This window comes from Coregonus lavaretus, assembly GCF_964263955.1.
Source record: "Coregonus lavaretus genome assembly, chromosome: 22".
NCBI classification, from domain to species: Eukaryota; Metazoa; Chordata; class Actinopteri; order Salmoniformes; family Salmonidae; genus Coregonus; species Coregonus lavaretus.
This window is the reverse complement of record NC_140009.1, coordinates 17,434,514-17,447,218: the sequence shown is the minus strand read 5'-3', so window position 1 is coordinate 17,447,218 and position 12,705 is coordinate 17,434,514. Positions and strand designations below refer to the sequence as shown.

The following is a 12,705-nucleotide window of genomic DNA, read 5'->3' as shown; positions in this document are numbered from 1 at the left end:
ATGCATGACCAGAGACATGGAGGTAATTGTATGCCACCCACAGCCAGAGTTGCTCAGGAGCCAGAGGACGTAAACTGGCTCACAATAACCATCACCAAGGACTTAGAGAGAGCACCGTCCCTCCCTCCTCTGGCAGGCCAGGGAGCAGATTCACCTTTACAAAAACATTCACATCCTCCCTATTTTCTCCACCATCAAAAAACTGCAAAGCACAGTCAAATAAAATGGAGAGAGAGAGGAAAAAGAGAGGGAGGTAGAGGAGGGTGTACATTGCAGATTCAGCTATCTACAGACGTAGGGCAGAAAGCCTTCAACAGCCTGACATACACACACACACACACACACACACACACACACACACACACACACACACACACACACACACACACACACACACACACACACACACACACACACAGGCATGCAAGAGGCGTACAGACACACAGTCAGGCGCGCGCACACAACAAACACTTTTCTCCTGGTGGAGCATCCAAATCACATTAGCTTCCTGCCTGCCATCCATCATTACCACAGACAAAAGCACACGCTGCTGGAGAGCCACAAAAACTGCATAGCAACCCGCAAAACCACACATAAGCGTGTACACACAGGCACACACACACTTTTGGAAAATTAATAGCCTATACATCAATACACACACACATCAAGAGAAAAGAACACACACCAATCTGTATTTAAAACACAAATAGCCCACATCTACCCTACCTGCATGCATTTGACTTTTCCCCAGCTCTACCATCTCAGCAGACACACATTAACATCAGAGAAAATAAACAATTCCATGACTGCACAATGGAAAGAAAAATATCATCTTGGCTTTAAATATTTAAACCCGGGCCGAGCTAAGCAAGGGGAGAGAGACATCTTGAGAAATATTTTTTTCTGTCGGTATTAATCTCCTTCCCATTAGAGGGGGGATGGGGCCCTTATCTAACAGGCTGTGTGTGTGTTTGTGTGCATGTGCAATATATGTTTGTGGGGGTGAGCCTTATCTCATGGGGGACACGTGTGTGCACACGTGTCGGTGGTGGGGGTGCTGCTTACCTAATGGGATGTGTGTGTTTGTGTTTGCTCCTTATCTAATGGGCTGTGAGGTAATTGGCTGGGAGAGGGGGAGCTGTAGAGAGGTGGAGGAGAGGAAAACAGTCTGGCAAGAGAGAGAGAGAAGAGTGTGAGAGCTTTATACGTTATGACCATATGGTGCCATTGTGCTGGGGGAACAGGAAGAGAAAATATCTCTCTGTCTGTGTCTGTGTGTGAATCCCAAACCACCCCCTCGCCCCTACCAACTTAATCGGTTGTCACATGTTGCTGATGAAACTCTGAGGGTGACTTCCAGAGAATGGCGAGGGGATCAATAAACCCATCAACTTCGGCATAGACTTCTGACTTGAATGATGCAATTCATGTACCATTTTTAAATAATAAAACAAGCATGAAATTCGAATTAACAAATCCCCCGTCGTTTTACAAGATATAAACCTCAGTAACAGTTAAACATTTAATTTGGGAGCTATTTAATCTTTTACATGTGTCAAGTCTCGAAATCTGACAAACAAATGCACGTGACATATAATTAGGCACGCCCCTCCATTCTTTTGTGTGAAATTGCGCAAACTCAAAAATAACGCAGTGCCTTATGGGATTCCACTTCGCTCTGAAGCCGGCAGTGTTGCTGGCTCGGTCGAAGTTGTTATCGGGGGGGGGGGGGGGGTCTAATTAGCTACACCCTCCATAATTTTCACTCCCTCAGCTTTGGGACACTTGTGCATATGGCGGAGGCGCGTGTAAACGTGCAAATGGAGGGCCGAGGGGCAAGGGGTTGATTTGGGATTCAGCCTCTCTCATTCTCTCCCTCCGTCTCTCAGATCTGCATCCCTTTTTGTTTCACTCTCCCTCTGTTTAACTCGACATTCCTCTCTGCCCACCAGTATTATTTTCTCCATTCGTCTCGCTCTTTCTCTTCATATTTCCCCCTCACCATCCTTTCCTCTCGTTTCCTCTATAGATACTATCTTCTCACCTGTAACCCTTTCCTCCTTTGGGCTCCCGAGTGGCGCAGCGGTCTAAGGCACTGCATCTCAGTGCTTGAGGCGTCACTACAGACCCCCTGGTTCGATTCCAGGCTGTATCACAACCGGCTGTGATTGGGAGTCCCATAGGGCGGTGCACAATTGGCCCAGCGTCGTCCGGGTTTGGCCGGTGTAGGCCGTCATTGTAAATAAGAATTTGTTCTTAACTGACTTGCCTAGTTAAATAAAAAACCAAATCCCATCCAGCTTGTGCCCCCTCCATCCTCTCTTCATCCCCCCTCTGCCTCTTCATCTACCTGGTCTCCCTCCAGTCTCGCTCATCCCTTTCTCCCACCTGTACCATAGTGAATATCACAACAATTCTCAGCTCATACCACTGCTTCATCCAAACCAAAACGTGCCATCCTCCCTGTGCGAAGAGCAGCAGACAGTTAAAGCCCTCTGCCTGCGTGCCTTACACATGGAATCAAAGCAGCCAGTGAGAGAGAGGGAGGGAGAGGGCTGCTCTTCTAGTTAAATCGGCCGACTCGAGACCCCCTCAAACCGTTTGAGGTGTAATGAGAGAAAACATTAGGAGTAAAAATGTACCCGCCCACCCCCCCGCTCTGGCGCTCTACTCGCCAGTTCCACTTCTATTTATACATTCATTGCCTTCTCCTCTTCCCTTTAGATTATTTCTGTTTTAATAGGGACCAGTTTGTGTCATTATGGCACATAGTCAAAAAGGCTGCATTCCTCTTCTCTGCCTTGCTCTGTCCTTTCTCCTGTTCTCCCTCGCTCTCCCTCCCCATCCCCCCTCTCCTCCCTCTCTACCCCTCCCCCAGCTCTTTCCTTCTCTCTGTGCCTCCCGCTCCCTCCCTCCCTCTTGCTTGTAGGGCTGCATGCAGCGTGCCACCAATTCATGGAGGAGAGAGGGAGAGAGAGAGAGAAGCCAGAGAGAGAGAGAGAGAGAGAGAGAGGGAGACAGAAGGATGGGGGTGACTGGAAAAGAGCAAAGCCAGAGAGAGTGAGACAGACAGACGGTGAATGAGAGAACAGAGAGAGAACAAGGGAGAGGAAGGGACAGAGAGAGAGAGAAGCGCGCTCCCGCTTCAGTGTTGGGCATTCCTCTCCAGTTCCTGCGCGGTCAAAAGTTTACAGTGGTTTTCATTTCACCTTTCCGCAGCCAATCAGAACACGGCGAAGGCTGCTGGTGAACTTTGATCCATTCCAAGAATTTGACTGTAAAGATCTGAGGCTAGCCTCTCCGTTTCTAGGGTTTTCCCTCTCCTTTTTCCACCTCTTCTCAACATATTTTTTCTTTCTGTCTTTGCATGTCCCTGATCACAAAGGACAAGAACAACAGTGTTGTTGATCTAAGACGGAGTGTGTAGCGCCTTTATTCTGATTTCATTATCCAACTGTCTCTAGATCAGTGAGAAAGAAAGAAAGAAAGAAAGAAAGAAAGAAAGAAAGAAAGAAAGAAAGAAAGAAAGAAAGAAAGAAAGAAAGAAAGAAAGAAAGAAAGAAAGAAAGAAAGAAAGAAAGAAAGAAAGAAAGAAAGAAAGAAAGAAAGAAAGAAAGAAAGAAAGAAAGAAAGAAAGAAAGAAAGAAAGAAAGAAAGAAAGGAAGGAAGGAGAGGGCAGAGAGAGTGGGTCAGAAGCACAAGATCAACAACCCTTCCTCCCTCCCTCTCCTCCTCTCCTCTTCTGCCAGAACACAATACATGCATTGGTATTGACACAGCCCCCAGTCTTCATGTTCCACTTGTGGTTGTAGATCAAAAATACTATGCAGAGCAGTGAAACAGTGTGCGTGTCAGTGTGTGTGTGTGTGAGTAAGAGAGAGTGAGACAGAGAGAGGGAGTAAGAGAGAGAGAGGGCTGGGGGGGGGGGGGGGGGGGGGGGGGGGGGGAAGAGTGTGCGTGGAGGGGGAAGCTGGCTGCAGTTAGATCATAGCCTCAGTTAGGGAAGGGGAAGGGCATCTTGGCAAATAGAGGGAGCACAGCAGAGCATACAGACAGCAGACTGGGAAGAGTGGGTAAAGGCTGGGGCAGAACTATGGAGCGAGATAGCTGTCAAAAGGTTGAACGTACGTATCGTTAGGATTGTAAGAAAATCCATACGTACAGTTGAAGTCGGAAGTTTACATACACTTAGGTTGGAGTCATTAAAACTCGTTTTTCAACCACTCCACAAATTTCTTGTTAACAAACTTTAGTTTTGGCAAGTCGGTTAGGACATCCACTTGTGCATGACACAAGTAATATTTCCAACAATTGTTTACAGACAGATTATTTCACTTATAATTCACTGTATCACAATTCCAGTGGGTCAGAGGTTTACATACACTAAGTTGACTGTGCCTTTAAACAGCTTGGAAAATTCCAGAAAATGATGTCATGGCTTTAGAAGCTTCTGATAGGCTAACTGACATAATTTGTGGATGTATTTCAAGGCCTACCTTCAAACTCAGCACCTCTTTGCTTGACATCATGGGAAAATCAAAAGAAATCAGCCAAGACCTCAGAAAAATAATTGTAGACCTCCACAAGTCTGGTTCATCCTTGGGAGCAATTTCCAAACGCCTGAAGGTACCACGTTCATCTGTACAAACAATAGTACGCAAGTATCAACACCATGGGACCACGCAGCCGTCATACCGCTCAGGAAGGAGACGCGTTCTGTCTCCTAGAGATGAACGTACTTTGGTGCGAAAAGTGCAAATCAATCCCAGAACAACTGGCAAAAGGACCTTGTGAAGATGCTGGAGGAAACGGGTTCAAAAGTATCTATATCCACAGTAACATGAGTCCTATATATCGGCATAACCTGAAAGGCCGCTCAGCAAGGAAGAAGCCACTGCTCCAAAACCGCCATTAAAAAGCCACACTACGGTTTGCAACTGCACATGGGGACAAAGATCATACTTTTTTGAGAAATGTCCTCTGGTCTGATGAAACAAAAATAGAACTGTTTGGCCATAATGACCATCGTTATGTTTGGAGGAAAAAGTGGGGCGGCTTGCAAGCCGAAGAACACCATCCCAACCGTGAAGCACGGGGGTGGCAGCATCATGCTGTGGGGGTGCTTTGCTGCAGGAGGGACTGATGCACTTCACAAAATAGATGGCATCATGAGGAAGGAAAATTATGTGGATATATTGAAGCAACATCTCAAGACATCAGTCAGGAAGTTAAAGCTTGGTCGCAAATGGGTCTTCCAAATGTACAATGACCCCAAGCATACTTCCAAAGTTGTGGGTCCCGTGTAGCTCAGTTGGTAGAGCATGGCGCTTGCAACGCCAGGGTTGTGGGTCCGATTCCTACGGGGGGCCAATATGAAAAATATATTATGCACTCACTAACTAAGTCGCTCTGGATAAGAGCGTCTGCTAAATTACTAAAATGTAAAAATGTGGCAAAATGGCTTAAGGACAACAAAGTCAAGGTATTGGAGTGGCCATCACAAAGCACTGACCTCAATCCTATAGAACATTTGTGGGCAGAACTGAAAAAGCGTGTGCGAGCAAGGAGGCCTACAAACCTGACTCAGTTACACCAGCTTTGTCAGGAGGAATGGGCCAAAATTCATCCAACTTATTGTGGGAAGCTTGTGGAAGGCTACCTGAAACGTTTGACCCAAGTTAAACAATTTAAAGGCAATGCTATCAAATACTAATTGAGTGTATGTAAACTTCTGACCCACTGGGAATGTGATGAAAGAAATAAAAGCTGAAATAAATCACTCTACTATTATTCTGACATTTCACATTCTTAAAATAAAGCGGTGATCCTAACTGACCTAAGACAGGGAATTTTTACTAGGATTAAATGTCAAGAATTGTGAAAAACTGAGTTTAAATGTATTTGGCTAAGGTGTATGTAAACTTCCAACTTCAACTGTAAATTGTTAGGATCATAAGAAAAGCCATGTGTGAAACATGAAATGCTCACTAAAAGGGATGTAAACAAATTTGTGCACAACATTTGAGAGAAATAAGGTTTTTGTGCGTAACGGAACATTTCTGGGATCTTTTATTTCAGCTCATGAAACATGTTGCGTTTATATTTTTGTTATATTTGTTTATCTAATCCAAAATCTAGCTAGCTAGCTAGCTTTCATAATACGCTGGCTACACATTCCAAAGCATATCAATGTAATTAGCCAGCTGCTATCTGGCGATATGATTTGGTTACACATCCTCATGATCTTTCTTCATGTCTTTCCAGGAGACGTGCAGTACAAACAACTCTTCTGCAAGAGGTCGAAGCAGTGGGTGGTGAAGAAAGTGTACGAGAGCCTTTTCCTCCTGGCTGTGGAGTGCAGAAAGGACCAGACGGTTATTCTACAAAGAGCCAGAGTCACAGTAGGCTATGTGTGCTGTTTTTTTATTTATGTAGTTCTGTCCTTGAGCTGTTCTTGTCTATTAATGTTCTGTATTATGTCATGTTTCATGTTTTGTGTGGACCCCAGAAAGAGTAGCTGCTGCTTTCGCAACAGCTAATGGGGATCTTAATAAAATACCAAACCCAACATCCCTGCCAACATCGCCACAGCGCCAAAGCCAGCTAAACCAGCTGCCATTACCCAACACAAGAAGAGGTTCACCAGCTGAAGAACATTCTGGAACCTGCCTGGAACATTCAACCAACACAACATCCATATTCAGTTAGACTGATGTTGTAGTATATTATACAACGGGTGGGTCTAATCCTGAATGCTGATTGGTTAAAACCGCATTCCATCCTGTGTCTATTCCACAACTTACCACTGGCTAAATCTATGACGTTAAAATGCCTATTTACTCTGTTCCATCTGACTACGCAATCCACTGTCTCATCAGCCCAGCCAGGCAATTTATAAACTTCATCTCCACTATAAAAAGCATCTAGACATTATCTTACATTTCTTTTAGACTAACATTTAGTTTTCAACAGCGGAGATTTGTATAAACCTTGCTGTCTGTCTCTCTGACATTTGCAACATTATTTCAATATTCAAATTCGATCTCCAGCTGTCCCATAGTAATGAAACGTGTCGGGAGTCGGAACGAGACTGACAGGCAGGCAGCATTTCTCAGCCAGTTGAAATCATGAATCAGCTGACATCATTTTTATGGATATATACAAAGAAATGCCAATTTAAAAAAGGTAAAACTAAACGAAGTGCAGCTAGTTTGCAGTCTTTCCAGCTTCAGTTTGAAGCGATTGTGTTAGCTGTGTTGTTGGCTAGCTCCTCCGAAACAACAGTGTCCTGACGAGTGAGCACATGTTCTATGCTAGGCGAAATCGCGCCTCATTAGCTCATTGTTATGGATGTATCCAAATAAACGTCACTAGAAAACAACTTAAACAAATACTACTTTTTGACATGACTGTAAGTTAGCCGTAGTTGGCTAGCTAGCAAACAAGGGATAAGAATGTTGCCAGCCAGTATGGCAATGGAACATTTAGAACGAACGAGTGGGTCGTGTCTCTGGCAACCGAACCGATAGAACGAATGACGAGCCGGCTTGGGTAGCAACCCTAGATGTGTTGGGACTATATCTTATGGAAGGATGAAATAGTATGAATAAATTCATCAAAATAACATTTTTTATGAAAATATGTCAATCATTATTTGAATATGTTCGTAACCCGTTGTATAAAAGTGATAATGCCCACGAAGCCGGTGTTTGGAGGATATATTGGCACGGTTTGCCGGCCCTCGACTTAGTCTCGGGTCTAACAACACCCGTGCCAATATATCCTCCAAACACCGGCTTCTCAGGCATTATCACTTAAATATAGAATGCCTAGTATGCTCACAACGGCATTGTGGTATAGATATTGCTAGCTGTTGTACATGCTGTATGTATATAACTGTGTTTTATATAAGCTGTACTGACAATTGACTAAATTATTTCAGCTGCATCAGAAACCAATAAAGTGTTCACTTCAACTTATTGATCAATACATATTGAAATGTAATACAATTTATTTGGATAAACTAGCTTCAGTCTTACTGCTAAAACAAATGATGCAGGGAGTTGGTTTATCGTTTAAACTTGAATTTGTTGGAAAGTAAACATGATTTAATAAAACAGTAGATTAGTCCTGTCAATATAGCAAATAAGTAGACATGGCTTGTATTCAATACAGTTTACTTGCTCTGGAGACCGAGGTGAGTTTACACAGCAATCTGCAGGAACAGTTATGGCAATGTATGACATATATACAGTAGAATAACAATATACTACTACCGCTTATAATAAATAATACAGTTCTACAAAGGGAATACTTGCATATGGTGTGTTTGGGTGGTGCAGTGAGGTGTTCGGAGTCACTTTGATACAAGGGGAGATTGTTGTTATGGGACCTTTCACATCTCTACTTGAGAGTCATTATTGTCTGTGAGAGAAAGACGAAAACGCTATTACACATTCATGGGCAATCGTTGTGAACTGTCTGTATTCCTACTGTAGCAGCATGGAGTAGAATATGAGACATCTCACAGACACACGTCAGCTAGCTAGCTACAACACACAGGTGTAGTTACTCCAAGACTAATATAAGTCATCAAGCCAAAGTCATTCCTTTATTATTCACCCTCATCATCAAAACATTTCTCCAGTTTTGCTCCTAATGAGAGGCACTGAGGCTAGCTAGGCTAGTTATCTAGCTAGAGATAATATTAGACTACAGTACATTTTAGGTATAGCAAACACAGCTAGCTAGTTAGCTAGCTAAACTTGGCTAGCTTGGTTTGTAGTGGTACTAGCAAGCCCTGTTATGGCTGAATCGATCACCAATTGGTATTGTACTGAACAACACTGCCTCGTGTAAAAAGAGAGCTCATGCTGAGTGTACAAAACATTAAGAACACCTTCCTAATATCAAGTTCCTCTGTGTCCACATCACTAAGGAATTATCTTGGTCCACACACACCAACACAGTCGTGAAGAGGGCACGACAATGCTCTTTCCCCTCAGGAGGCTGAAAAATGTAGCAGGTTCCCTCAGATCCTTAAAAAGTTACACAGCTGCACCATTAACAGCATCTTGACTGGCTGTATCACTGCTTGGTATGGTAACTGCTTAGCATCCGACCGAAAGGAGCTACAGAGGATAGTGCGTACAACCCAGTACATCACTGGGGCCGAGCTCTCTACCATCCAGGACCTCTATACCAGGCGGTGTCAGAGGAAGGCCCTAAAAATTCTCCAGACTCCAGCCACCCAAGTCATAGACTGTGCTCTCTGCTACCACACGGCAAGTGGTACTGATGCACCAAGTCTGGAACAAACAGGACCCTGAACAGCTTCTAACCCCAAGCCATAAGACTGATAAATAGCTACCCAGACTATTTGCTGTTACTGTTTATTATCTATCCTGTTGCCTAGTCACTTTATCCCTACCTATATGTACATACAGTGCATTCTGAAGGTATTCAGACCCCTTTGACTTTTTCCACATTTTGTTACATTACAGCCTCATTCTAAAATGGTTTAAATGTTGTTGTTGTTTTTTTTTTTGGGGGGGGGGGGGTTCACACAATACCCAATAATGACAAAGCAAAAACTGGTTTTTGGAAATTGTTGCAAATTCATACAAAAATTACAACTGAAATATCACATTTACATAAGTATTCAGACCCTTTACTCAGTACTTTGTTGAAGGACCTTTGGCAGCGCTTACAGCCTCGAGTCTTCTTGGGTATGACGCTACAAGCTTGGCACACCTATATTTGGGGAGTTTCTCCCATTCTTCTCTGCAGATCCTCTCAAGCTGTCAGGTTGGATGGGGAGCGTCACTGCACAGCTATTTTCAGGTCTTTCCAGAGACGTTCGATCAGATTCTAGTCTGGGCTCTGGCTGGGCCACTCAAGGACATTCAGAGACTTGTCCTGAAGCAACTCCTACATTGTCTTGGCTGTGTGCTTAGGGTGGTTGTCCTGTTGGAAGGTGAACCTTTGCCCCAGTCTGAGGTCCTGAGAGCGCTGGAGCAGGTTTTCATCAAGGATCTCTCTGTACTTTGTTCCGTTCATCTTTCCCTCGATCCTGACTAGTCTCCCAGTCCCTGCTGCTGAAAAACATCCCCACAGCATGGTGCTGCCACCACCATGCTTCACCATAGGGATGGTGCCTGGTTTCCTCCAGACGTGACGCTTGGCATTCAGGCCAAAGAGTTAAATCTTGGTTTCATCAGACCAGAGAATCTTGTTTCTCATGGTCAGAGTCCTTTAGGTGCAAGCGGGCTGTCATGTGCCTTTTACTGAGGAGTGGCTTCTGTCTGGCCACTGTACCATAAAGGCCTGATTGGTGGAGTGCTGCAGAGATGGTTGTCCTTCTGGAAGGTTCTCCCATCTCCACCGAGGAACTATGGAGCTCTGTCAAAGTGACCAACGGGTTCTTGGTCACCTCCCTGAACAAGGCCCTTCTCCTCCGATTGCTCAGTTTGGCCGGGCGGCCAGCTCTAGGAAGAGTTTTGGTGGTTCCAAACTTCTTCGATTTAAGAATGATGGAGGCCACTGTGTTCTTGGGGACCTTCAATGCTGCATAATTTTTTTGGTACCCTTCCCCAGATCTGTGCCTCGACACGATCCTGTCTCTGAGCTCTACGGACAATTCCTTCGACCTCATGGCTTGGTTTTTGCTCTGACATGCACTGTCAACTGTGGGACCTTATATAGACAGGTGTGTGCCTTTCCAAATCATGTCCAATCAATTGAATTTACCACAGGTGGACTCCAATCAAGTTGTAGAAACATCTGAAGGATGATCAATGGAAACAGGATACACCAGAGCTCAATTTCGAGTCTCATAGCAAAGGGTCTGAATACTTATGTAAATAAGGTATTTCAGTTTTCAGTTTTTAATAAATTTGCAAAAATGTCTAAAAACCTGTTTTCGCTTTGTCATTATGGGGTATTGTGTGTAGATTGATGAGGAAAAAATTTAATTTAATCAATTTTAGAATAAGGCTGTAACGTAACAAAATGTGGAAAAGGGGAAGGGGTCTGAATACTTTCCGAATGCACTGTATCTATCTCAATTACCTCATACCCCTGCACATCAACTCGGTACTGGTACCCCGTGTATACAGCAATGTTATCGTCACTCATTGTGTATTTATTCCTTGTGTCATTATTTTTCTATTATTTATCATTTTTTCTCTTTGCATTTTTGGGAAGTAAGCATTTCCCATTGAAGGCGTCCACATGCTTTCCAGCTGAAACATTTAGGATGAGTTTGTGCATATATTATGATGACAGTTTGTGAGGTTTTTATTTGTTTTGGACTTCTGCTAGCTTTTTTTGGGCTGTTCTGGCACACAAAAACATTTCTAGAGGCAAGCCGAAGTTCGGAGCCAAAGTCTACGCCCCTTCGTCGGTGATTGGTCAACAGTAGGGATTCTTCAATAGTCTTTGTTGTCATTCAGCAAGATAAGACTCTTTTTCATGCACATTTTTTCATTGAGAAATACTGCACCAAACATCTTAGTCAGATGTAAAATAAATCTCCTTGAGTTATTTTAGATTAATTCAGACTATTTTGACGAAGCGTATACTGGCTACAGCGTCTCAAAATGGACAAACAGTACTATTGCCGCTTTTTTATTGTATTTCAAGTTAAGGTCTTTTAAGGGAGTGTTCGAGCACACTCGTTCCGAACTGAAGCATGCGGACGCCTTTAGTCTACACCTGTTGTTTACGAATAACATTTGATTTCATATGTGTGCCATGTAATTGCTCTCTCTCTCGCTCTAATGTGTGTGCATGATGTACCTCTTGCTAGCTGTCACATATGGTGAGGGGCTGAAGCTCAATGGTTGAACTCAAATTGCTAGGGGGCTGGCCCATGTGGGGGAAGATGTAGGGAAGATGGCGTTGCACAGCTTACAGAAAACAGTTACTTTTAAACTAAGGAATTTGTGGCTAATTGAGGTAAGACCGCAATTCTGCTCATAGATTATGCATGTATGAACTACACATTGAAACATCCAGCCCAGCGGGAGGTTTAAAAAATACTTAGTAGTCACCCAAAGTTTGGGAGCGTGTGTTTTAGGTGGTGGCTCTGCGCATCCCCCTTTTTCACTCCCAGTCCCTCTTTCTTTTTCGCTCTCTTTTTCCCCATTACAGGATAGCCTTTGCCCTACGCTGGGGTCAAGCAGAGTATCTGTGGTTTGTTTTTGTGCCAGTGTCGAGTTTAGAAGAGAAGGAAGGAGGGAGGTGGGGTGAAGGTGTTGTCAGTCCGAGCATATACAAATGAAAGTTTGTAAAGGTGTGTGTGTGTGTGTGTGTGTGTGTGTTGACATCACTACTCGCCCTACAAACCCACACTAACTCAAAGTCCCTTGACCAGTGTGTTGCCAGTCTGGAAAGAAAGTAATGAGAAACACTTACACATGCACATAGAAAAGGATGACGTACTGAACCCCACAAACATACCCAGAATGACAAACAAAAAAAGTTGTGCTTTTGAACAGGTCTTTGATCTTGAATATGAACACGTAATATCGCCAAACATTCAAGCGTGCAAATACACACACACACACACACACACACACAACCACACACACAGCACTTCAAAATCTGAAAGCTTCATTGAAAGACATGCCTGAGCAGCCCCACCTCTAGCTGCCAAAATAAAGGGGTGCTTGGCACCTTGCTACCCTGAGGGAGGGAGCGAGA

The 12,705-nt window shown here is 43.9% G+C and overlaps 1 protein-coding gene across 4 annotated transcripts in view; it reads right to left on the bottom strand.

The window, feature by feature from the left end:
- Positions 1 to 12,705, bottom strand: part of LOC311150106 (nuclear receptor coactivator 3-like) — a 107,368-nt gene that overhangs the window by 51,332 nt on the left and 43,331 nt on the right. The window lies entirely within an intron of this gene.